Below are 23,590 nucleotides of genomic sequence, written 5' to 3'. Positions count from 1 at the left end.
TCCTAAATTTGAGACCCTGTTCTGTTCTGTAATTCTGTTCCTGTCTAGCCAAATTTACATTCTGTGTATGACTGATATCTTATGATGTTTCTTTTTCTGTGTGACTTATTTCAGTTAGAATCATCGTACCTGAATCCACTCATTATGCTGCTACGGGTCTGATGACATAGATTTCATTGCTGAGTGATACTGCATTGTACGTAAGTACCACAAGTTCTTTATCCATTTTTCACTTTCTGTGATATTGAACTTGTACGGTAAACGAGGTTCTTGTAAACAGAGGCGTCCCAAACTTTGGGGTGGCTTTGTCTTTTTGATTTTAATTTCCCTAAGCTATAGGACCATAAGTGGAAGTGCCCTAGGCTCTGTTGCTTTGTTTTTTAGATGTTTCAGGAAACACCATACACTTCTCCCGAGTGTCTGTTGGCAATTTACATCCCGCCCATCAGCATAACAAGGCTCCCAGTTCTCCAGGGCCTGTCCTGCCTTTCTGGATTTTACACATTTTTCAGATGGCCCATTTGACTGGGGGGAAGTGAGAGTTCATTGTAGTGCAGATTTCCTTTGCAAGCTTGCTTGGTTGGCCAAAAAGGGCGTATGCGTTTTTTCCTGAATATATTCAGGAAAAAACGCATACGCCCTTTTTGGCCAAGTGCATCATTGTGGACGTTCTGCCTCTTTTCCTATGCTTTCAATGCAATTCCAGTCTACCTCCTGAAATCGGTTTCCTGCAATTTTGCCCCGCATTCAAGGCCTCTTGGCAGCCTTACTTCAGTATATTTTTGGACGATAGCTGTCATTTATAACTCTGCAGGTTTGTGAATTACAGTGCCCCTGAGCTCCTTTCTTCAACTCGCTTTCTTGTGAGCTGCCGCAACACCGCAGGATGGCTTCAGGCCCTAATCTGGTTCCGGCACGGCACGCTGAGCCGTTGGTTAATTCCTCTTCCTGGTGGGAAATGAGAGTTAAATTTGCCCGTCCAGACACCTCCAGCTAGTCTCTCATTGGTTCTCCCTATTCCTGTTCATCTTCCGCAGAAATTGCCAACTGGGCCAAACAGGAGGTTAAAGGGACTGACTCTCCAAGTCGGGAGAGTGTTAGTAAAGCGTCTGGAATGTTGCACCCGAGTACCAGGGGACGAAAACTGAGACATATTTGAACACGTCTCCCGTTCACACGGTTGATCATACTCTGGGTTCCACATGCATGTTTTAGCTGAAGGAAGAATACCTTAAACCTGGAGAGTTGAGACCCGTGGAATGGGTACCATGCAATATGACTTCAAAGGGTCTTCATTTGTTCACCGAACCTCTCCAATCCTATCACTGCTGCGTTTATGCCCCTGTACACATGCTTGATTCTGTTTCGGAGACATAGCAATCCCTAGGTTTTAAGATACTTACTAGTCAGGTACATTCTTAGGTGTTTAATATGGGGTGTTGCATCCGTTTCGTTTAGCAATGAGTAGCTCTTGTCTATTCCATATTTGGCTTAAGGAACTTTATCTGTGCTCATTTCAATCTCTGGTTTTATGCAGCACCCCAACTCACCTTTCCCCTTAAGCAAGCATAAGTTGGTTTCCTAAATTTGAGACCCTGTTCTGTTTTGGAATTCAGTTCCTGTGTAGCCAAGTTTACATTCCGTGTATTAGTGATATCTTATGATGTTTCTATTTCTGTGTGACTTATTTCAGTTAGAATCATCATACCTGAATCCACTCATTATGCTGCTAAGGGCCTGATGACATAGATTTCATTGCTGAGTCATACTGCATTGTACGTAAGTACCACAACTTCTTTATCCATTTTTCACTTTCTGTGATATTGAACTTGTACGGTAAATGTGGTTCTTGTAAACAGAGCCGTCCCAAACTTTAGGGTGTCTGTGTCTTTTTGATTTTAATTTCCCTAAGCTATAGGACCATAAGTGGAAGTGCCCTAGGCTCTGTTGCTTTGTTTTTTAGATGTTTCAGGAAACGCCATACACTTCTCCCGAGTGTCTGTTGGCAATTTACATCCCGCCCATCAGCATAACAAGGCTCCCAGTTTTCCATGGCCTGTCCTGCCTTTCTGGATTTTACACTTTATTCAGATGGCCCTTTTGACCGTGGGGAAGTGAGACTTCATTGTAGTGCAGATTTCCTTTGCAAGCTTGCTTGGTTGGCCAAAAAGGGCGTATGCGTTTTTTCCTGAATATATTCAGGAAAAAACGCATACGCCCTTTTTGGCCAAGTGCATCATTGTGGACGTTCTGCCTCTTTTCCTATGCTTTCAATGCAATTCCAGTCTACCTCCTGAAATCGGTTTCCTGCAATTCTTCCCCGATTTCAAGTCCTCTTGGCAGCCTTACTTCAGTATATTTTTGGACGATAGCTGTCATTTATAACTCTGCAGGTTTGTGAATTACAGTGCCCCTGAGCTCCTTTCTTCAACTCGCTTTCTTGTGACCTGGCCGCAGCACCGCAAGATGGCTTCAGGCCCTAATCTGGTTCCGGCACGGCATGGTGAGCCTTTGGTTAATTCCTCTTCCTGGTGGGAAATGAGAGTTAAATTTGCCCGTCCAGACACCTCCAGCTAGTCTCTCATTGGTTCTCGCTATTCCTGTTCATCTTCCGCAGAAATTGCAAACTGCGCCAAACAGGAGGTTAAAGGCGCTGACTCTCCAAGTGGGGAGAGTGTTAGTAAAGTGTCTGGAATGTTGCACCCGAGTACCAGGGGAGGAAAACTGAGACATATTTGAACACGTCTCCCGTTCACACGGTTGATCATACTCTGGGTTCCACATGCATGTTTTAGCTGAAGGAAGAATACCTTAAACCTGGAGAGTTGAGACCCGTGGAATGGGTACCATGCAATATGATTTCAAAGGGTCTTCATTTGCTCACCGAACCTCTCCAATCCTATCACTGCTGCATTTATGCCCCTGTACACACGCTTGATTCTCTTTTGGAGAAATAGCAATCCATAGGTTTTATGATACTTACTAGTCAGGTACATTCTTAGGCGTTTAATATGGGGTGTTGAGTCCATTTGGTTGAGCAAGGAGTAGCTCTTGTCTATTCCATATTTGGCTTAAGGAACTTTATCTGTGCTCATTTCAATCTCTGGTTTTATGCAGCACCCCAACTCACCTTTCCCCTTAAGCAAGCATAAGTTGGTTTTCTAAATTTGGGACCCTGTTCTGTTTTGGAATTCAGTTCCTGTGCAGCCAAGTTTACATTCCGTGTATTAGTGATATCTTATGATGTTTCTTTTTCTGTGTGACTTATTTCAGTTAGAATCATCATACCTGAATCCACTTATTATGCTGCTACGGGCCTGATGACATAGATTTCATTGCTGATGATACTGCATTGTACGTAAGTACAACAAGTTCTTTATCCATTTTTCACTTTCTGTGATACTGAACTTGTACGGTAAACGAGGTTCTTGTAAACAGAGGCATCCCAAACTTTGGGGTGGCTGTGTCTTTTTGATTTTAATTTCCCTAAGCTATAGGGCCATAAGTGGAAGTGCCCTAGGCTCTGTTGCTTTGTTTTTTAGATGTTTCAGGAAACACCATACACTTCTCCCGAGTGTCTGTTGGCAATTTACATCCCGCCCATCAGCATAACAATGCTCCCAGTTCTCCATGGCCTGTCCCGCCTTTCTGGATTTTACACTTTTTTCAGATGGCCCTTTTGACCGGGGGGAAGTGAGACTTCATTGTAGTGCAGATTTCCTTTGCAAGCTTGCTTGGTTGGCCAAAAAGGGCGTATGCGTTTTTTCCTGAATATATTCAGGAAAAAACGCATACGCACTTTTTGGCCAAGTGCATCATTGTGGACGTTCTGCCTCTTTTCCTATGCTTTCAATGCAATTACAGTCTACCTCCTGAAATCAGTTTCCTGCAATTCTGCCCCGCTTTCAAGTCCTCTTGGCAGCCTTACTTCAGTATATTTTTGGACGATAGCTGTCATTTATAACTCTGCAGGTTTGTGAATTACAGTGCCCCTGAGCTCCTTTCTTCAACTCGCTTTCTTGTGACCTGGCCGCAACACCGCAGGATGGCTTCAAGCCCTAATGTGGTTCTGTCACAGCATGCTGAGCCTTTGGTTATTTCCTCTTCCTGGTGGGAAATGAGAGTTAAATTTGCCCGTCCAGACACCTCCAGCTAGTCTCTCATTGGTTCTCGCTATTCCTGTTCATCTTCCGCAGAAATTGCAAACTGGGCCAAACAGGAGGTTAAAGGCGCTGACTCTCCAAGTGGGGAGAGTGTTAGTAAAGCGTCTGGAATGTTGCACCCGAGTACCACGGGACTAAAACTGAGACATATTTGAACACGTCTCCCGTTCACATGGTTGATCATACTCTAGGTTACACATGCATGTTTTAGCTGAAGGAAGAATACCTTAAACCTGGAGAGTTGAGACCCGTGGAATGGGTACCATGCAATATGAATTCAAAGGGTCTTCATTTGCTCACCGAACCTCTCCAATCCTATCACTGCTGCGTTTATGCCCCTGTACACACGCTTGATTCTCTTTCAGAGACATTGCAATCCCTAGGTTTTAAGTTACTTACTAGTCAGGTACATTCTTAGGCGTTTAATATGGGGTGTTGAGTCCGATTCGTTGAGCAAGGAGTAGCTCTTGTCTATTCCATATTTGGCTTAAGGAACTTTATCTGTGCTCATTTCAATCTCTGGTTTTATGCAGCACCCCAACTCACCATTCCCCTTAAGCAAGCATAAGTTGCTTTTCTAAATTTGAGACCTTGTTCTGTTTTGGAATTCAGGTCCTGTGTAGCCAAGTTTACATTCCGTGTATTAGTGATATCTTATGATGTTTCTTTTTCTGTGTGACTTATTTCAGTTAGAATCATCATACATGAATCCACTCATTGTGCTTCTAAGGGACTGATGACATAGATTTCATTGCTGATTGATATTGCATTGTACGTAAATACTACAACTTCTTTATCCATTTTTCACTGTCTGCGATATTGAACTTGTACCGTAAACGAGGTTCTTGTAAATAGAGGCATCCCAAACTTTGGGGTGGCTGTGTCTTTTTGATTTTAATTTCCCTAAGCTATAGGACCATAAGTTGAAGTGCCCTAGGCTCTGTTGCTTTGTTTTTTAGATGTTTCAGGAAACACCATACACTTCCCCGGAGTGTCTGTTGGCAATTTACATCCCGCCCATCAGCATAAGAATGCTCCCAGTTCTCCATGGCCTGTCCTGCCTTTCTGGATTGTACACTTTTTTCAGATGGCCCTTTTGACCGGGGGGAAGTGAGACTTCATTGTAGTGCAGATTTCCTTTGCAAGCTTGTTTGGTTGGCCAAAAAGGGCGTATGCGTTTTTTCCTGAATATATTCAGGAAAAAACGCATACGCCCTTTTTGGCCAAGTGCATCATTGTCGAGGTTCTGACTCTCTTCCTATGTTTTCAATGCAATTCCAGTCTACCTCCTGAAATCGGTTTCCTGCAATTCTGCCTTGCTTTCAATGCCTCTTCATAGCCTTACCTCAATATATTTTTTTGAAAATAGTTGGTCTTTATAACTCTGCAGGTTTTTGAATTGCAGTGGCCCTTAGCTCCATTTTTCAGCTCTTATTTTTGTGGTCTTGCCCCATAACCACAGGATTCCTTGAAGCCGTATTTTTCTTCTGGGGCACCTTGCTGTGCCTTTGGTTAATTCTTCTTACTGATGTGACATTAGAGTGACATGTGCCCATTGAAACCGCTACAGATAGTTTCTCACTAGTTCCCCCTATTCCCATTCATCCTCCGCACTAACTGCAGACTGTGCGATACCAGAACTTAAAGGCATTGACTCCATGTGGGGATGTTGTTAGTAAAGCGGCTGGAATGTCAATCCGGAGCCCCAGGAGAGGAAAAATGAGGTGTGTTTTAGAAACCTTTCCCGATCATATGGTATACCAGTCACTGGGTTTCCCAAGCATGGTTTAGCTGTAGGAAGATTCCCTTCAACCTGGAGTGTTGGGACCCTTGGAATGAGTAGCATGAAGTATTGCATTAAACTTTCGGCAGTTGCTCACCAAAGCTCACCAATCCTCTCAGCCCCAAGTGTCCAGCCTTATGTCTTATCCAGCTGTGGGTTTATATGTGGTCAATCCAGGTTGCATCACAGCCCCTGAGAGAATTTTGTAAGAATTTTACTCTCTTTCATTGTTTCAGCGTTTTGTTTTTAAAATTTATTTCTATAATGGGGTTTAGCTCATTTTCACTGCTGTGTTTGTGCCGCTCTGCACACACTTGATTCCCTTATGGAGATATATCAATACATGGGTTTTAAGATTCTTATTACTCAGATATATTTCTCTGCGGTGTATAGGGTGTGTTGAGGCCAGTTCATTGAGCAAGGTGTAGATCTTGTCTAATATCTATTTGGTTTATTGAACGGAATCTGTGCTAATTTCAAACTCTGGTTTTATGCATCACCCCACCTCTCCTTTCCCCTTAAGCTGACATATGTGTGTTTTCTAAATGTGAGACACTGTTCTGTTGTGTAATTCATTTCTTGTGCAGCCATATTTACCCTCCCTCTATAAGTGATATCTTATGATATGTTTCTTTTTCTGTTTGACTTATTTCAAGTAGTATTATCGGACCTAAATCCACTCTTTATCCTTCTACTAGCCTTATTACATTGATTTCATGGTGAAGAGATATTCCGTTGTACATAAGTACCACATCTTCTTTATCCATTTTTCTCTTTCCTGGGATATTTAAGGTGTACTGAAGTTGAGGTTCTTGTAAACAGAGTAGCCCTAAACTGTGGTGTGCTTGTGTCTTGTTGATTTTTAGACTTCCCTAGATATACTCCCATGATTGGAAGTGTCCTATGCTCTGTAGCTCTGTTTTTTAGATGATTTAGGAACCACCATACACTTCTCCAGAGTGGCTCTTGGCAGTTCACACACTGCCCATCAGCGTATAAAGGCTCCCTGTTCTCCATGGCCTGTCCTGCATTTCTGGTTTTTACAATTTTTTAGGATGGCCCTTTTTGACCGGTGGGAAGTGAGACTTCTTTGTTGTGCACATTTGCATTGCTTGCTTGCTTCGTTGCCCATAAAGTGCGTATGCGTTTTTTCCTGGATATAATCAGGAAAAAACGCATACGCCCTTTTGGGCCAACTGCATCATTGTCGAAATTCTGCCGCTTTTCATGTGCGTTAAAGACGAGTCCAATCTATCTCTTGAAATCTGTTTCTTGCAATTCTGTCTTGCATTCAGATCCTCTTCTTTGCCTTACCTCAACATATTTTTGGACGTTAGTTTTCATTTATAACTCTGCAGGTTTGTGAATTGCAGTGACCCTGAGCTCCATCTTTTAAGTTGTTCTTTTGTGAGCTGGCCTCAAACCCGCAGGATTGCTTCAGGCCCTATTTTGGCTCCGGCGAGGCAGGCTGAGCCTTTTTTTAATTCTTATTCTTAATGGGAAATTAGAGTGATATGTGCCTGTCCAAACCCCTACAACTATTCTCTCATTGGTTCCCCCTCTTCCCATTCATCCTCCTCACAATTTGCAAAATGTGTGAAACAGAAGTTGAAATGTGCTGATTCTCCAAGTGGGGAGATTCTAAGTAGCGTGGCTGGAATGGTGAACAGGAGCACCAGGAGAGGATAAATGAGGTGCATTTTAGACACATCTCCCGATCACATGGTGTACAGTCCTCTGGGTTTTCCATGCATGTTTTAGCTGTAGGAAGATCCCTTGAACCTGCAGATTTGGGACCCATTGAATGGGTACCAGGTAGTATTACTTTAAAGGGTGTGCATTTCCTCACCCAACCTCACATTTCTCTTAGCGCAAACAGTTTCCAGCCTTATGTCTCATCCTGCTGTGGGTCTAGATGTGTTCAATCCATGTTGCATCACCGTCCCTGAGGAAAAGTTGTAAGAGGTTTTCTCTGTCTCTCTGTCGTTTATTTTTTTCAATTTATTACTATATTGGTTACAGCTGATTTTCAAAGCTCTGTTTCTTGCTGCTGTACATCCACTTGATTCATGTACAGAGAGACATCAATAAATTCTTTTTCAGATTCTTACCAGTCGTATATATTCTTTTGCGGTGACTTGAGTGTGCTGAGTGCAGTTCTTTTAGCTACCGTGTAGGCCTTGTTGATTATCAGTTTGGTATTTGGAATGGTATCTTTGCTAATTTCAACCTCCTGGATGATGCCTCACCCCTCCCCACCTTTCCCGTTTAGCAGCCTTATGCGTGTTTTCTACATATTTGACTATGTTTTTGTTTTGTAATTTATTTCATGTGTAGCCATTTTGGATTCCACCTTTAAGTGATATCTTATGATATGTGTCTTTTTCTTTTTGAATTCTGTCACTTAGAATGATCATACGTAACTCCTCTGGAGTTGTTACAACTGGCCATATTTCATTGACTTCCAGGCTGAATAATATTCCACTCTACCTAAGTACCACATCTCTATCCATTTTTTCCCTCCAGAGACATTTAAGTTATATCCTAGTCGAGGATCTTTTAAACAGAGAGGGGGTAAACATTGGGGTGCCTGTGTCCTCTCGATTTTTGTTTTTCCCAAGATATACGCCCATGAGTGCAAGTGCCCTATGCTCTGTAGCTCATTTTTTAGATGCTTTAGTAAACACAATACACTTCTCCAGAATGGCCGTTGGCAATATACATTTCCACTATAAGTCTCACAGGGCTCCCTCTTCTCGTTGCCCTGTCCTGCATTTCTGTTGTTTACGCTTTATGAGGATGGCTCTTCTGACTGATGCGAAGTGATATCTTTTGTAGTATTGACTTCCAGTGCCCACCTGTTTGGTTGGCTAAAAAAGTGTATGCCCTTTTCTTGAATATATACAGAAAAAAACGCATACACCCTTTTTGGCCAACTGCAATGTTGGCAATGTTCAGCTCCTTTTCTTGTGCTTAATGGCGAGTCCTTTCTACCTCCTCAAATCCCTTTCCTGCCATTCTCCCTTGCTTACAAGTCCTTTTCTCTGACTTTCCTCAAGACATTTTTCAGTGATGGATATTTTCAACTCTGCAGTTTTGTGAATTTTACTGCCCCTGAGTTCCATTGTTCAACTTGTGTTTATGGGAACTGGCCACAAAGCAGCGGGATTTCCTCAAGCCCTATACTGTTTCCATGGGCAACCCTAGCCTTTGGTCAATTCGTCTTCCTGATTGGAAATTAGAGTGACATGTGCCTGTCTGAACACCTAGGACTTGTCTTTCATTGTTCCTCATCCTTCCGCTTCATCCTCTGGACAAATTCCAAACTGTACGCAACAGGATGTTGACAGTGCTGACATCTCCAAGTGGGGAGACTGTTAGTAAAGACGCTGGAGGGGTGAACCCGAGCACCAGGAGATGAGGAGATAAGATGCCTTTTCCAAACTCTTCCCGATCAGACGGTATACCATCCTCTGGGTGTGACAGACATGTTTTAGCAGTAGGTAGAGTCCCATTCATGTAAGGAGAACACCAGGACTTTTTCAAAATCAGTGTCTCCCCGAAACCCAAACTGGGGAATTTTTTAAGCTACGGCTACACATATGTTCATTAAGGGCCTTGGGAAGTAGGCAGAGTCCAAACTTTAGATGATTGAAGTCTTCAGGGTCAGAAGCACTCACCACCAGCTTCCCTTAGGTTACACTTTAACTGTCATTGATAGATGATGTCAATAAAAATATCTATTCTTTTTCAGATTATTTCCCCTTGTAGGTTATTCCAAAATGTTGAGTGTAGTTCCCTGTGCTATACAGTAGTTCCTTGTTGATGATCTATTTTATACATAGCAGTGTGTATGTGTTAATCCCAAACTGTTAATTTATCCCTCCTCCCACCTTTCCCCTTTGGTAATAATAAATTATAAGATTTTATACTTCTCAGAAATGGGGGAGCTGAAAGAGAGGTATCATTTTCAATGGAAAAGCATTTAAAACAAGATTGAAGCTTTAACCAAGATTATTAGATGTACATCCTTGGAAAGAAATCACTTCATTTCTCTAATATTGACCTGACAAATAAGACAAACCTTTTCACTGAACTTGCTTATAAAAAGTGATGGAAATATCAAATGGAAGTGTTAGAAACATCTTATTTTACCCGAGCCTTATACACTGTTCTATGTTAACTACAGTTTGGCTCACACATCTGTTCATTGAGGTTACAATAGTCTCAATTTCTGTTACTGATCCTCCAGAGTGGACCCCAACAAGTGTCCCCCTGCCTAGTGTCATTGGGGCCAAGAGATCGAGACTGAGTTTGGTTCACAAGCAAAGGAAACTTTATATTTTGATCAGAGAATGGAGAGGTGAGAGCATGCACTACCCCGTGGGCTGTGGGCTGGGCTGCTGTGTAGAGATCCTGTCAGAGTCAGTGGGAGGGAGGGGGCGGAGCTCTCGAGGGCCGGGTTGGCTGTAGCTCAGGCTCTATATCGTGGAGTCTGCACTGGGCCCCAGGAGCTGAGGTGTCGACCCAGCCATTCTGCACTAGGAAATCTGGTCTGAAGTGCCGGGTGTGGAACCTCTGCATGCGGGACCCTAGGAGCACGTGAAATTAGACAAAGCACAAAGGATAAAAAAGGTTAGACTTGACTTTATTGCCCAGATTCTACTTTTATCTCCCAGGGGTTTTTAATGGGCTTTGCTGGGGACAAACCCCTCCTCTGCCTTTTGTCCCGTTCCTCATTCTTGGAGTGCTGAGGGTGCAGACCCTTCTTCTGTAACTGCTGAGTGCTGAGTTGGGAGCCCTCATACCCTGGGGCGAGGGTCAGAGCTTTTCCCCAGCAGCCTCCCAGTGACGTTGATTGTCCCCAGGACCCCTGCCTCCCTGCTCGTCCACCTGAGCACCAGCATTGGAAGTGTTATAGATTCTAATGACCTTTAAGGGTCCAGGAAAGAGATGTGCAGAGACGCTGTGGGGGCCGGTTTCACCCCGCCCCACATTTGTTCGGCCACCTTAGGCTGACCGTTTCTGCCAGCCTAGATGCTCTGACCAGTAGTCTGCACTTTCTTCAATTAGGCCCCTGAATTAACGTACAAACAGCACCAGGTGTCAGAGCCCTGCCCGCTCAACTCCCAGACAGTCCAGGGTCAGTGGTGATCAAGGACCATGATGGCCACTGAGTCAACAGCCTTTTGAAGTAAACAGGAGTCCAGCCGGTCTTATTGGCCACCATCATCACGGTGTCTGTAGGCTTTTCTATGGTGACAGTGTGATATACGGTTCCCCCGCCAAGATTATTAGCTCCCCTCCGGGTGCAGTAAGTCCTGCAAGCAGTAGTCTACTCCTTCGGGACACACTATTGTTGTTTTATGAGAGAAACTCCAGGTCAAGTGATGTTCACACGAGTCGTCATGGTGCCCTGTTGCCCCCGGTTATCTCTCTGGATGTTGGAGTTGGAGGGCCTCCTCACTCGAGGTCGGTGTGCCCACGGAGCAAACCCTGCAACTTCAGGGCATGGTTGGTGATTAGGATCACCACGTGGGGTCCTTTTCCCTTAGGAGGGAGGTGGCCTTTTGGGCTGCTGATTTCCAGGTTTTTAGATACCGCCAGTATCTTGGCCAGATGTGGCAGTGGGCCAAGCCCCTTGGTGACCATAGTTTATCCTACCTGGATGGCATTCTTGCATTGTTCCATTTCAAGTGGTCCCAGTTTTTGCACTAATTCTCCAATGGCGATTCACCTTTCACCGGGAATGTAAAGGTCAAAGGGTTTAGCTAAATTAGGGAGTTCCAGGGCAAGGGTCTGAATTGACTGCTCTTTCCATTCTTGAAAGGCCACTTCTGGATTCTGTTCAAAAGGATCATCATCTTTTCCTTTCAGTGTTTCATATAGAGGCCCAGCTAGTAGACTGTAGTTAGGGATCCAGAAGCAGCAAACCCTGGCCTCCCCAGGAACCCCTAAGCTGTCTTCTAGTTTTAGAAAGGGGTAAGGCTGAAAATGGTTTCTTCCCTTTCCTGGGATGGGCTTCTCTGACCTTCTGTGAGAATGAAGCCCAGGCAGGTCACTGCAGTCTGTGATATTTGAGCTTTTTCTTGGACAACTTCTATCCTTTATTGGCTTGGTAGTTCAGAGACCTCCTTAGTAGGGCTGGCGATCAGAATGTCGTCTGCATATTGAAGGAGGGTTTCCTTTTCCAGAGGTAGAACTTTTAGGTCTTTAGCTAAGCTTTCCCCAAAGATGGTGTGGGAATTTTTGCACCCTTGGGGCCGAACGGCCCGGAAGTATTGTTTTAGTTGTATGTTGAGTCCTGCCACTCACAAGCCAAAATTTCTTGTGACTCTGGGACTAATGGAATACAAAAGAAGGCATCATTGAAGACTAATACAGAATACCATGTCCTGGTGGTTGGTAGAATGACCAGCAGGGTGTAGGAATTAGGAGCAACTGGAGGTATATCCTCGGTGGCTTCACTGACTGTCCTGACATCCTTTACCAGGTCCCCAGCAGCCCATGGGGCTCTCGTGGTCAGACCAATCCCAGAATATGGAGCTCACCTGGGCAGGTACCCCACCCCCACCCCAGCCCACGGGGCTCTCGTGGTCAGGCCCCTCCCAGGATACAGAGCTACCCTTGCAGGTACCGTGGCAGGGCTGGGCACACAGGAACCGTGCACATAGCCCTCATTGCAGAGCACCCCCAGCTCACCTGTCGCTCAGAGCTGACACAGAGCACCTCAGAGCAGGACTTGAACTAACAAACAGCAGCTGCGACAGGTCTGTGACCCTGGGCATCACTCCGTGAGGCCTCCCTCCACCTGGTCTTCCAGAGACTTCCACTGCACCCGGGGCACCAGGCCTCTGTCTCCAACCACCACCCACCCCTCCTCTCCCTGACTCCTGGGTTCCTCTCATTAGGAGAGGGTTTTCTTGAAGTTGTCTCCCACTCATGGGCCAGATAAAATGATTAGAAAACAAGCCAAAGCTGCAGCCCCTTGTCTATCCTGACTCTCAGGAGCCCACACCTGTTCCTTGGACCTGGCCGGTTCAGCAAGTTCCAATTTCTGCAACTGTGAGCCCCTGAGGGGTGATGATTGGCTGACCTGGGCAGCCTTACCGTGCCGGCCAGCCCTCCCCAGGTGTGCCTGGGTTGAGATCAATATAAATACCACTCCAGGCAGCAAGAGCCCCTGCAGCCATGCCTGACGCCATTTTCTCTGCCCTGTCAGCAGTCTCGGGGCTGGGCTGGTGGGAGGGAGTGAGAGGCCACGGCTTTGTGGGTGGCCCAGTGTGAGTGGGGCTCTGCTGGACTTTCTGCAGCAGTTGCCAGGCTGCCACCTGCTAAAGAAGAGGATGTGTCACCCATACCTGCTGCTGGAATTTCTCCCTGGGCAGAGGTTAGAAAGGAAAAAAGCAGTGGGGGCAGGGACAGGACGGGTATCTCAGGCAGGGAAATGGAAATCTTCCAGAAGAGCACCCAGGGCCAGGACCATCCTGGCTGGCCTGCAGGCACCAAGTCGGCCGGCATGCTGTCACTCGTGTGGCTCTATGGCCCTTCCTCTAGGCTTTCAAGTCCTTGTATATATTCAGGTGTTTTACCTGGGACGGGTGGGAATAGTTCAGCAGCAACTGGCCTGGGGCTCAGCTCACGTTTACTCACAGATGCCTCGGCACGGTGCCCCAGCTTTGCAATGAGGACGCTTGTTGCGTGGGGGCTGCTGGCTGAATGGGAGACGATTCCCCACCACTGACCAACTTCAGAATTGTTTACAACTGGAGCAAGTGCCCTGATACGGTTTTCCTCTGTGTAACTGGTGGGTTCTGTGTTTTTTTTCTCTTTTTCGTTTTTGGTTCAAGGTAGATTTTATTCCTCTTTTTTGTATTTACAGATATAAGCATGGAAATAATTTATTCATATAAATACATGTATGTGCAGGGAATAATTGTTTTTTCTGTTTTATTTTTTAAATTTTATTTCTTTTTAATTTTGAATTTTATTTTATATTTTTATACAGCAGGTTCTTATTGGTTATCTATTTTATACATATAAATGTATACATGCCAATCCCAGTCTCTCAACTCCTCCCACCACCACCCCCCCAACAGCTTTCCCCCCTTGTTGTCCATACGTTTGTTGTCTACATCTGTTGCTCTATTTATGCCTTGCAAAATGGTTAATCTGTACAGTTTTTCTAGGTTCCACATATATGCATGAATATACAAGATTTGTTTTTCTCTTTCTGACTTACTTCACTCTGTATGACAGTCTCTAGATCCATCGACGTCTCTACAAATGACCCAATTTCATTCCTTTTCATGGCTTAGTAATATTCCATTTTATATATGTACCACAGCTTTATGCATTCGTCTGTCTGTGGGCATTTAGGTTGCTTCCATTACCTCGATATTGTAAATAGTGATGCAATGAACATTGCGGTGAATGACTCTTTTTGATTTATGGTTTTGTCTGGGTATATGTCCAGTACTGGGATTGCTGTATCATATGGTAATTCTATTGTTAGTTTCTTAAGAAATTCCATATTGTTCTCCATAATGACTGTATCAATTTATATTCCCAACAATAGTGGAAGAGGGTTCCTTTTCTCCACACCCTTTCAAGCATTTTTTGTTTGTAGATTTTCTATGATGCCTATTCTACCAGGTGTGAGGTGATACCTCATTGTTGAATCCATTTCGTTGAGCAAGGGGTAGGTCTTGTCTATTACATATTTGGCTTATGGAACGGTATCTGTGCTAATTTCAAGCTCTGCTTTTATGCAGCACCCCAACTCACCTTCCCCCTTAAGCAGGCATAAGTTGGTTTTCTAAACTTGAGACCCCGTTCTGTTTTGTAATTCAGTTCATGTGTAGCCAAGTTTACATTCCGTGTATTACTGATACCTTATTATGTTTCTTTTTCTGTGTGACTTATTTCACTTAGAATCATCGTGCCTCAATCCACTCATTATGCTGGTACGGGCCTGGTGACATAGATTTCATTGCTGAGTGGTATTCTGTTGTACATAAGTACCGCAACTTCTTTATCCATTATTTGCTCTCTGGGATATTTAACTTGTGCCGTACAAGAGATTTCTGTAAAAAGAGCCGTCCCAAATTTTGGGGTGGCTGTGTCTTTTTGATTTTAATTTCCCTAAGCTATAGGACCATAAGTGGAAGTGCCCTAGGCTCTGTTGCTTTGTTTTTTAGATGTTTCAGGAAACACCATACACTTCTCCCGAGTGTCTGTTGGCAATTTACATCCCGCCCATCAGCATAACAAGGCTCCCAGTTCTCCATGGCCTGTCCTGCCTTTCTGGATTTTACACTTTTTGCAGATGGCCCTTTTGACCGGGGGGAAGTGAGACTTCATTGTAGTGCAGATTTCCTTTGCAAGCTTGCTTGGTTGGCCAAAAAGGGCGTATGCGTTATTTCCTGAATATATTCAGGAAAAAACGCATATGCCCTTTTTGGCCAAGTGCATCATTGTGGACGTTCTGCCTCTTTTCCTATGCTTTCAATGCAATTCCAGTCTACCTCCTGAAATCGGTTTCCTGCAATTCTGCCCCGCTTTCAAGTCCTCTTGGCAGCCTTACTTCAGTCTATTTTTGGACGATAGCTGTCATTTATAACTCGGCAGGTTTGTGAATTACAGTGCCCCTGAGCTCCTTTCTTCAACTCGCTTTCTTGTGACCTGGCCGCAACACCGCAGGATGGCTTCAGGCCCTAATCTGGTTCCGGCACGGCACGCTGAGCCTTTGGTTATTTCCTCTTCCTGGTGGGAAATGAGAGTTAAATTTGCCTGTCCAGACACCTCCAGCTAGTCTCTCATTGGTTCTCCCTATTCCTGTTCATCTTCCGCAGAAATTGCAAACTGGGCCAAACAGGAGGTTAAAGGCGCTGACTCTCCAAGTGGGGAGAGTGTTAGTAAAGCGTCTGGAATGTTGCAACCGAGTACCAGGGGAGGAAAACTGAGACATGTTTGAACACGTCTCCCGTTCACACAGTTGATCATACTCTGGGTTCCACATGCAAGTTTTAGCTGAAGGAAGAATACCTTAAACCTGGAGAGTTGAGAACCGTGGAATGGGTACCATGCAATATGACTTCAAAGGGTCTTCATTTGCTCACCGAACCTCTCCAATCCTATCACTGCTGCGTTTATGCCCCTGTACACATGCTTGATTCTCTTTTGGAGTCATAGCAATCCATAGGTTTTAAGATACTTACTAGTCAGGTACATTCTTAGGCGTTTAATATGGGGTGTTGAGTCCATTTCGTTGAGCAAGGAGTAGCTCTTGTCTATTCCATATTTGGCTTAAGGAACTTTATATGTGCTCATTTCAATCTCTGGTTTTATGCAGCACCCCAACTCGCCGTTACCCTTAAGCAAGCATAAGTTGGTTTTCTAAATTTGAGACCCTGTTCTGTTGTGTAATTCAGTTCCTGTGTAGCCAAGTTTACATTCCGTGTATTAGTGATATCTTATGATGTTTCTTTTTCTGTGTGACTTATTTCAGTTAGAATCATCGTACCTGAATCCACTCATTATGCTGCTACGGGCCTGATGACATAGATTTCATTGCTGAGTGATACTGCATTGTACGTAAGTACCACAAGTTCTTTATCCATTTTTCACTTTCTGTGATATTGAACTTGTACGGTAAACGAGGTTCTTGTGAACAGAGGCGTCCCAAACTTTGGGGTGCATGTGCCTTTTTGATTTTAATTTCCCTAAGCTATAGGACCATAAGTGGAAGTGCCCTAGGCTCTGTTGCTTTGTTTTTTAGATGTTTCCGGAAACACCATACACTTCTCCCGAGTGGTTGTTGGCAATTTACATCCCGCCCATCAGCATAACAAGGCTCCCAGTTCTCCATGGCCTGTCCTGCCTTTCTGGATTTTACACTTTTTGCAGATGGCCCTTTTGACCGGGGGGAAGTGAGACTTCATTGTAGTGCAGATTTCCTTTGCAAGCTTGCTTGGTTGGCCAAAAAGGGCGTATGCGTTTTTTCCTGAATATATTCAGGAAAAAACGCATACGCCCTTTTTGGCCAAGTGCATCATTGTGGACGTTCTGCCTCTTTTCCTATGCTTTCAATGCAATTCCAGTCTACCTCCTGAAATCGGTTTCCTGTAATTCTGCCCCGTTTTCAAGTCCTCTTGGCAGCCTTACTTCAGTGTGCTTTTGGACGATAGCTGTCATTTATAACTCTGCAGGTTTGTGAATTACAGTGTCCCTGAGCTCCTTTCTTCAACTCGCTTTCTTGTGACCTGGCCGCAACACCGCAGGATGCCTTCAGGCCCTAATCTGGTTCCGGCACGGCACGCTGAGCCTTTGGTTAATTCCTCTTCCTGGTGGGAAATGAGAGTTAAATTTGCCCGTCCAGACACCTCCAGCTAGTCTCTCATTGGTTCTCCCTATTCCTGTTCATCTTCCGCAGAAATTGCAAACTGGGCCAAACAGGAGGTTAAAGGGACTGACTCTCTAAGTCGGGAGAGTGTTAGTAAAGCGTCTGGAATGTTGCACCCGAGAACCAGGGTACTAAAACTGAGACATATTTGAACACGTCTCCCGATCACATGGTTGATCATACTCTAGGTTTCACATGCATGTTTTAGCTGAAGGAAGAATACCTTAAACCTGGAGAGTTGAGACCCGTGGAATGGGTACCATGCAATATGATTTCAAAGGGTCTTCATTTGCTCACCGAACCTCTCCAATCCTATCACTGCTGCATTTATGCCCCTGTACACACGCTTGATTCTCTTTTGGAGACATAGCAATCCATAGGTTTTATGATACTTACTAGTCAGGTACATTCCTAGGCGTTTAATATGGGGTGTTGAGTCCATTTCGTTGAGCAAGGAGTAGCTCTTGTCTATTCCATATTTGGCTTAAGGAACTTTATCTGTGCTCATTTCAATCTCTGGTTTCATGCAGCACCCCAACTCACCTTTCCCCTTAAGCAAGCATAAGTTGGTTTTCTAAATTTGAGACCCTGTTCTGTTTTGGAATTCAGTTCCTGTGCAGCCAAGTTTACATTCCGTGTATTAGTGATATCTTATGATGTTTCTTTTTCTGTGTGACTTATTTCAGTTAGAATCATCATACCTGAATCCACTTATTATGCTGCTACGGGCCTGATGACATAGATTTCATTGCTGATGATACTGCATTGTACGTAAGTACAACAAGTTCTTTATCCATTTTTCACTTTCTGTGATATTGAACTTGTACGGTAAATGCGGTTCTTGTAAACAGAGGCGTCCCAAACTTTGGGGTGGCTGTGTCTTTTTGATTTTAATTTCCCTAAGCTATAGGACCATAAGTGGAAGTGCCCTAGGCTCTGTTGCTTTGTTTTTTAGATGTTTCAGGAAACACCATACACTTCTCCCGAGTGTCTGTTGGCAATTTACATCCCGCCCATCAGCATAACAAGGCTCCCAGTTCTCCATGGCCTGTCCCGCCTTTCTGGATTTTACACTTTTTTCAGATGGCCCTTTTGACCGGGGGGAAGTGAGACTTCATTGTAGTGCAGATTTCCTTTGCAAGCTTGCTTGGTTGGCCAAAAAGGGCGTATGCGTTTTTTCCTGAATATATTCAGGAAAAAACGCATACGCCCTTTTTGGCCAAGTGCATCATTGTGGACGTTCTGCCTCTTTTCCTATGCTTTCAATGCAATTCCAGTCTACCTCCTGAAATCGGTTTCCTGCAATTCTGCCCCGCTTTCAAGTCCTCTTGGCAGCCTTACTTCAGTATATTTTTGGACGATAGCTGTCATTTATAACTCTGCAGGTTTGTGAATTACAGTGCCCCTGAGCTCCTTTCTTCAACTCGCTTTCTTGTGACCTGGCCGCAACACGGCAGGATGGCTTCAGGCCCTAATGTGGTTCTGTCACAGCATGCTGAGCCTTTGGTTATTTCCTCTTCCTGGTGGGAAATGAGAGTTAAATTTGCCCGTCCAGACACCTCCAGCTAGTCTCTCATTGGTTCTCCCTATTCCTGTTCATCTTCCGCAGAAATTGCAAACTGGGCCAAACAGGAGGTTAAAGGCGCTGACTCTCCAAGTGGGGAGAGTGTTAGTAAAGCGTCTGGAATGTTGCACCCGAGTACCAGGGTACGAAAACTGAGACATATTTGAACACGTCTCCAGTTCACATGGTTGATCATACTCTAGGTTCCACATGCATATTTTAGCTGAAGGAAGAATACCTTAAACCTGGAGAGTTGAGACCCGTGTAATGGGTACCATACAATATGACTTCAAAGGGTCTTCATTTGCTCACTGAACCTCTCCAATCCTATCACTGCTGCGTTTATGCCCCTGTACACACGCTTGATTCTCTTTCGGAGACATAGCAATCCATAGGTTTTAAGATACTTACTAGTCAGGTACATTCTTAGGCGTTTAATATGGGGTGTTGAGTCCATTTCGTTGAGCAAGGAGTAGCTCTTGTCTATTCCATATTTGGCTTAAGGAACTTTATCTGTGCTCATTTCAATCTCTGGTTTTATGCAGCACCCCAACTCACCTTTCCCCTTAAGCAAGCATAAGTTGGTTTTCTAAATTTGAGACCCTGTTCTGTTTTGGAATTCAGTTCCTGTGTAGCCAAGTTTACATTCCGTGTATTACTGATATCTTATGATGTTTCTTTTTCTGTGTGACTTATTTCAGTTAGAATCATCATACCTGAATCCACTCATTATGCTGCTACGGGCCTGATGTCATAGATTTCATTGCTGAGTGATATTGCTTTGTAAGTAAATACCACAACTTCTTTATCCATTTTTCACTTTCTGCGATGTTATAATTGTACTGTAAACGAGGTTCTCGTAAACACAGCTGTTCCAAACTTTGGGGTGGCTGTGTCTTTTTGATTTTAATTTCCCTAAGCTATAGGACCATAAGTGGAAGTGCCCTAGGCTCTGTTGCTTTGTTTTTTAGATGTTTCAGGAAACACCATACACTTCACCCCAGTGTCTGTTGGCAATTTACATCCCGCCCATCAGCATAACAAGGGTCCCAGTTCTCCATGGCCTGTCCTGCCTTTCTGGATTTTACACTTTTTTCAGATGGCCCTTTTGACCGGGGGAAAGTGAGACTTCATTGTAGTGCAGATTTCCTTTGCAAGCTTGCTTGGTTGGCCAAAAAGGACGTATGCGTTTTTTCTTGAATACATTCAGGAAAATACGCATACGCACTTTTTGGCCAAGTGCATCATTGTGGACCTTCTGCCTCTTTTCCTATGCTTTCAATGCAATTCCAGTCTACCTCCTGAAATCGGTTTCCTGCAATTCTGCCCTGCTATCAAGTCCTCTTGGCAGCCTTACTTCAGTATATTTTTGGACGAGAGCTGTCATTTATAACTCTGCAGGTTTGTGAATTACAGTGCCCCTGAGCTCCTTTCTTCAACTCGATTTCTTTTGAGCTGGCCGCAACACCGCAGGATGGCTTCAGGCCCTAATCTGGTTCCGGCACGGCACGCTGAGCCTTTGGTTATTTCCTCTTCCTGGTGGGAAATGAGAGTTAAATTTGCCCGTCCAGACACCTCCAGCTAGTCTCTCATTGGTTCTCCCTATTCCTCTTCCTCTTCCGCAGAAATTGCAAACTGGGCCAAACAGGAGGTTAAAGGCGCTGACTCTCCAAGTGGGGAGAGTGTTAGTAAAGCGTCTGGAATGTTGCACCCGAGTACCAGGGGAGGAAAACTGAGACATATTTGAACACGTCTCCCGTTCACACGGTTGATCATACTCTGGGTTCCTCATGCATGTTTTAGCTGAAGGAAGAATACCTTAAACCTGGAGAGTTGAGACCCGTGGAATGGGTACCATGCAATATGACTTCAAAGGGTCTTCATTTGCTCACCGAACCTCTACAATCCTATCATTACTGCGTTTATGCCCCTGTACACACGCTTGATTCTCTTTTGGAGACATAGCAATCCATAGGTTTTAAGATACTTACTAGTCAGGTACATTCTAAGGCGTTTAATATGGGGTGTTGAGTCCATTTCGTTGAGCAAGGAGTAGCTCTTGTCTATTCCGTATTTGGCTTAAGGAGCTTTATCTGTGCTCATTTCAATCTCTGGTTTTATGCAGCACCCCAACTCACCTTTCCCCTTAAGCAAGCATAAGTTGGTTTTTTAAATTTGAGACCCTGTTCTGTTCTGTAATTCAGTTCCTGTGTAGCCAAGTTTACATTCCGTGTATTACTGATATCTTATGATGTTTCTTTTTCTGTGTGACTTATTTCAGTTAGAATCATCGTACTTGAATCCACTCATTATGCTGCTATGGGCCTGATGACATAGATTTCATTGCTGAGTGATACTGCATTGTACGTAAGTACAACAAGTTCTTTATCCATTTTTCACTTTCTGTGATATTGAACTTGTATGGTAAATGCGGTTCGTGTAAACAGAGGCGTCCCAAACTTTGGGGTGGCTGTGTCTTTTTTATTTTAATTTCCCTAAGCTATAGGACCATAAGTGGAAGTGCCCTAGGCTCTGTTGCTTTGTTTTTTAGATGTTTCAGGAAACACCATACACTTCTCCCAGAGTGTCTGTTGGTAATTTACATCCCGCCCATCAGCATAACAAGGCTCCCAGTTCTCCATGGCCTGTCCTGCCTTTCTGGATTTTACACTTTTTTCAAATGGCCCTTTTGACCGGGGGGAAGTGAGACTTCATTGTAGTGCAGATTTCCTTTGCAAGCTTGCTTGGTTGGCCAAAAAGGGCGTATGCGTTTTTTCCTGAATATATTCAGGAAAAAACGCATACGCCCTTTTTGGCCAAGTGCATCATTGTGGACGTTCTGCCTCTTTTCCTATGCTTTCAATGCAATTCCAGTCTTCCTCCTGAAATCGGTTTCCTGCAATTCTGCCCCGCTTTCAAGTCCTCTTGGCAGCCTTACTTCAGTCTATTTTTGGACGATAGCTGTCATTTATAACTCTGCAGGTTTGTGAATTACAGTGCCCCTGAGCTCCTTTCTTCAACTCGCTTTCTTGTGGCCTGGACGCAACACCGCAGGATGGCTTCAGGCCCTAATCTGGTTCTGGCACGGCACGCTGAGCCTTTGGTTATTTCCTCTTCCTGGTGGGAAATGAGAGTTAATTTTGCCCGTCCAGACACCTCCAGCTAGTCTCTCATTGGTTCTCCCTATTCCTGTTCATCTTCCGCAGAAATTGCAAACTGGGCCAAACAGGAGGTTAAAGGCGCTGACTCTCCAACTGGAGAGAGTGTTAGTAAAGCGTCTGGAATGTTGCACCCGAGTACCAGGGTACGAAAACTGAGATATATTTGAACACGTCTCCCGTTCACACGGTTGATCATACTCTAGGTTCCACATGCATGTTTTAGCTGAAGGAAGAATACCTTAAACCTGGAGAGTTGAGACCCGTGTAATGGGTACCATACAATATGACTTCAAAGGGTCTTCATTTGCTCACTGAACCTCTCCAATCCTATCACTGCTGCGTTTATGCCCCTGTACACACGCTTGATTCTCTTTCGGAGACATAGCAATCCATAGGTTTTAAGATACTTACTAGTCAGGTACATTCTCAGGCGTTTAATATGGGGTGTTGAGTCCATTTCATTGAGCAAGGAGTAGCTCTTGTCTATTCCATATTTGGCTTAAGGAACTTTATCTGTGCTCATTTCAGTCTCTGGTTTTATGCAGCACCCCAACTCACCTTTCCCCTTAAGCAAGCAGAAGTTGGTTTTCTAAATTTGAGACCCTGTTCTGTTTTGGAATTCAGTTCCTGTGTAGCCAAGTTTACATTCCGTGTATTACTGATATCTTATGATGTTTCTTTTTCTGTGTGACTTATTTCAGTTAGAATCATCGTACCTGCATCCACTCATTATGCTGCTACGGGCCTGATGACATAGATTTCATTGCTGAGTGATACTGCATTGTACGTAAGTACCACAAGTTCTTTATCCATTTTTCACTTTCTGTGATATTGAACTTGTACGGTAAACGAGGTTCTTGTAAACAGAGGCGTCCCAAACTTTGGGGTGGCTGTGTCTTTTTGATTTTAATTTCCCTAACCTATAGGACCATAAGTGGAAGTGCTCTAGGCTCTGTTGCATTGTTTTTTAGATGTTTCAGGAAACACCATACACTTCTCCCCAGTGTCTGTTGGCAATTTACATCCCGCCCATCAGCATAACAAGGCTCCCAGTTCTCCATGGCCTGTCCTGCCTTTCTGGATTTTACACTTTTTTCAGATGGCCCGTTTGACCGGGGTGAAGTGAGACTTCATTGTAGTGCAGATTTCCTTTGCAAGCTTGCTTGGTTGGCCAAAAAGGGCGTATGCGTTTTTTCCTGTATATATTCAGGAAAAAACGCATACGCCCTTTTTGGCCAAGTGCATCATTGTGGACGTTCTGCCTCTTTTCCTATGCTTTCAATGCAATTCCAGTCTACCTCCTGAAATCGGTTTCCTGCAATTCTGCCCCACTTTCAAGTCCTCTTGGCAGCCTTACTTCAGTATATTTTTGGACGATAGCTGTCATTTATAACTCTGCAGGTTTGTGAATTACAGTGCCCCTGAGCTCCTTTCTTCAACTCGCTTTCTTGTGACCTGGCCGCAACACCGCAGGATGGCTTCAGGCCCTAATCTGGTTCCGGCACGGCACGCTGA

At 44.3% G+C, this 23,590-nt stretch overlaps 1 long non-coding RNA gene across 1 annotated transcript; it reads left to right on the top strand.

The window, feature by feature from the left end:
• Nucleotides 1-10,247: 10,247 nt before the first annotated feature.
• On the top strand, nucleotides 10,248-13,951 carry LOC307181214. Its single transcript, XR_013826114.1, has 3 exons — nucleotides 10,248-10,309; nucleotides 10,492-10,581; nucleotides 13,602-13,951. It is a non-coding gene; the product is annotated as an uncharacterized lncRNA (long non-coding RNA).
• Nucleotides 13,952-23,590: the final 9,639 nt, after the last annotated feature.

This window comes from Stenella coeruleoalba, assembly GCF_951394435.1.
Source record: "Stenella coeruleoalba genome assembly, contig: scaffold_158, whole genome shotgun sequence".
NCBI classification, from domain to species: Eukaryota; Metazoa; Chordata; class Mammalia; order Artiodactyla; family Delphinidae; genus Stenella; species Stenella coeruleoalba.
The sequence above is the reverse complement of the archived record's forward strand: the minus strand, read 5'-3'. Positions and strand labels throughout refer to the sequence as shown.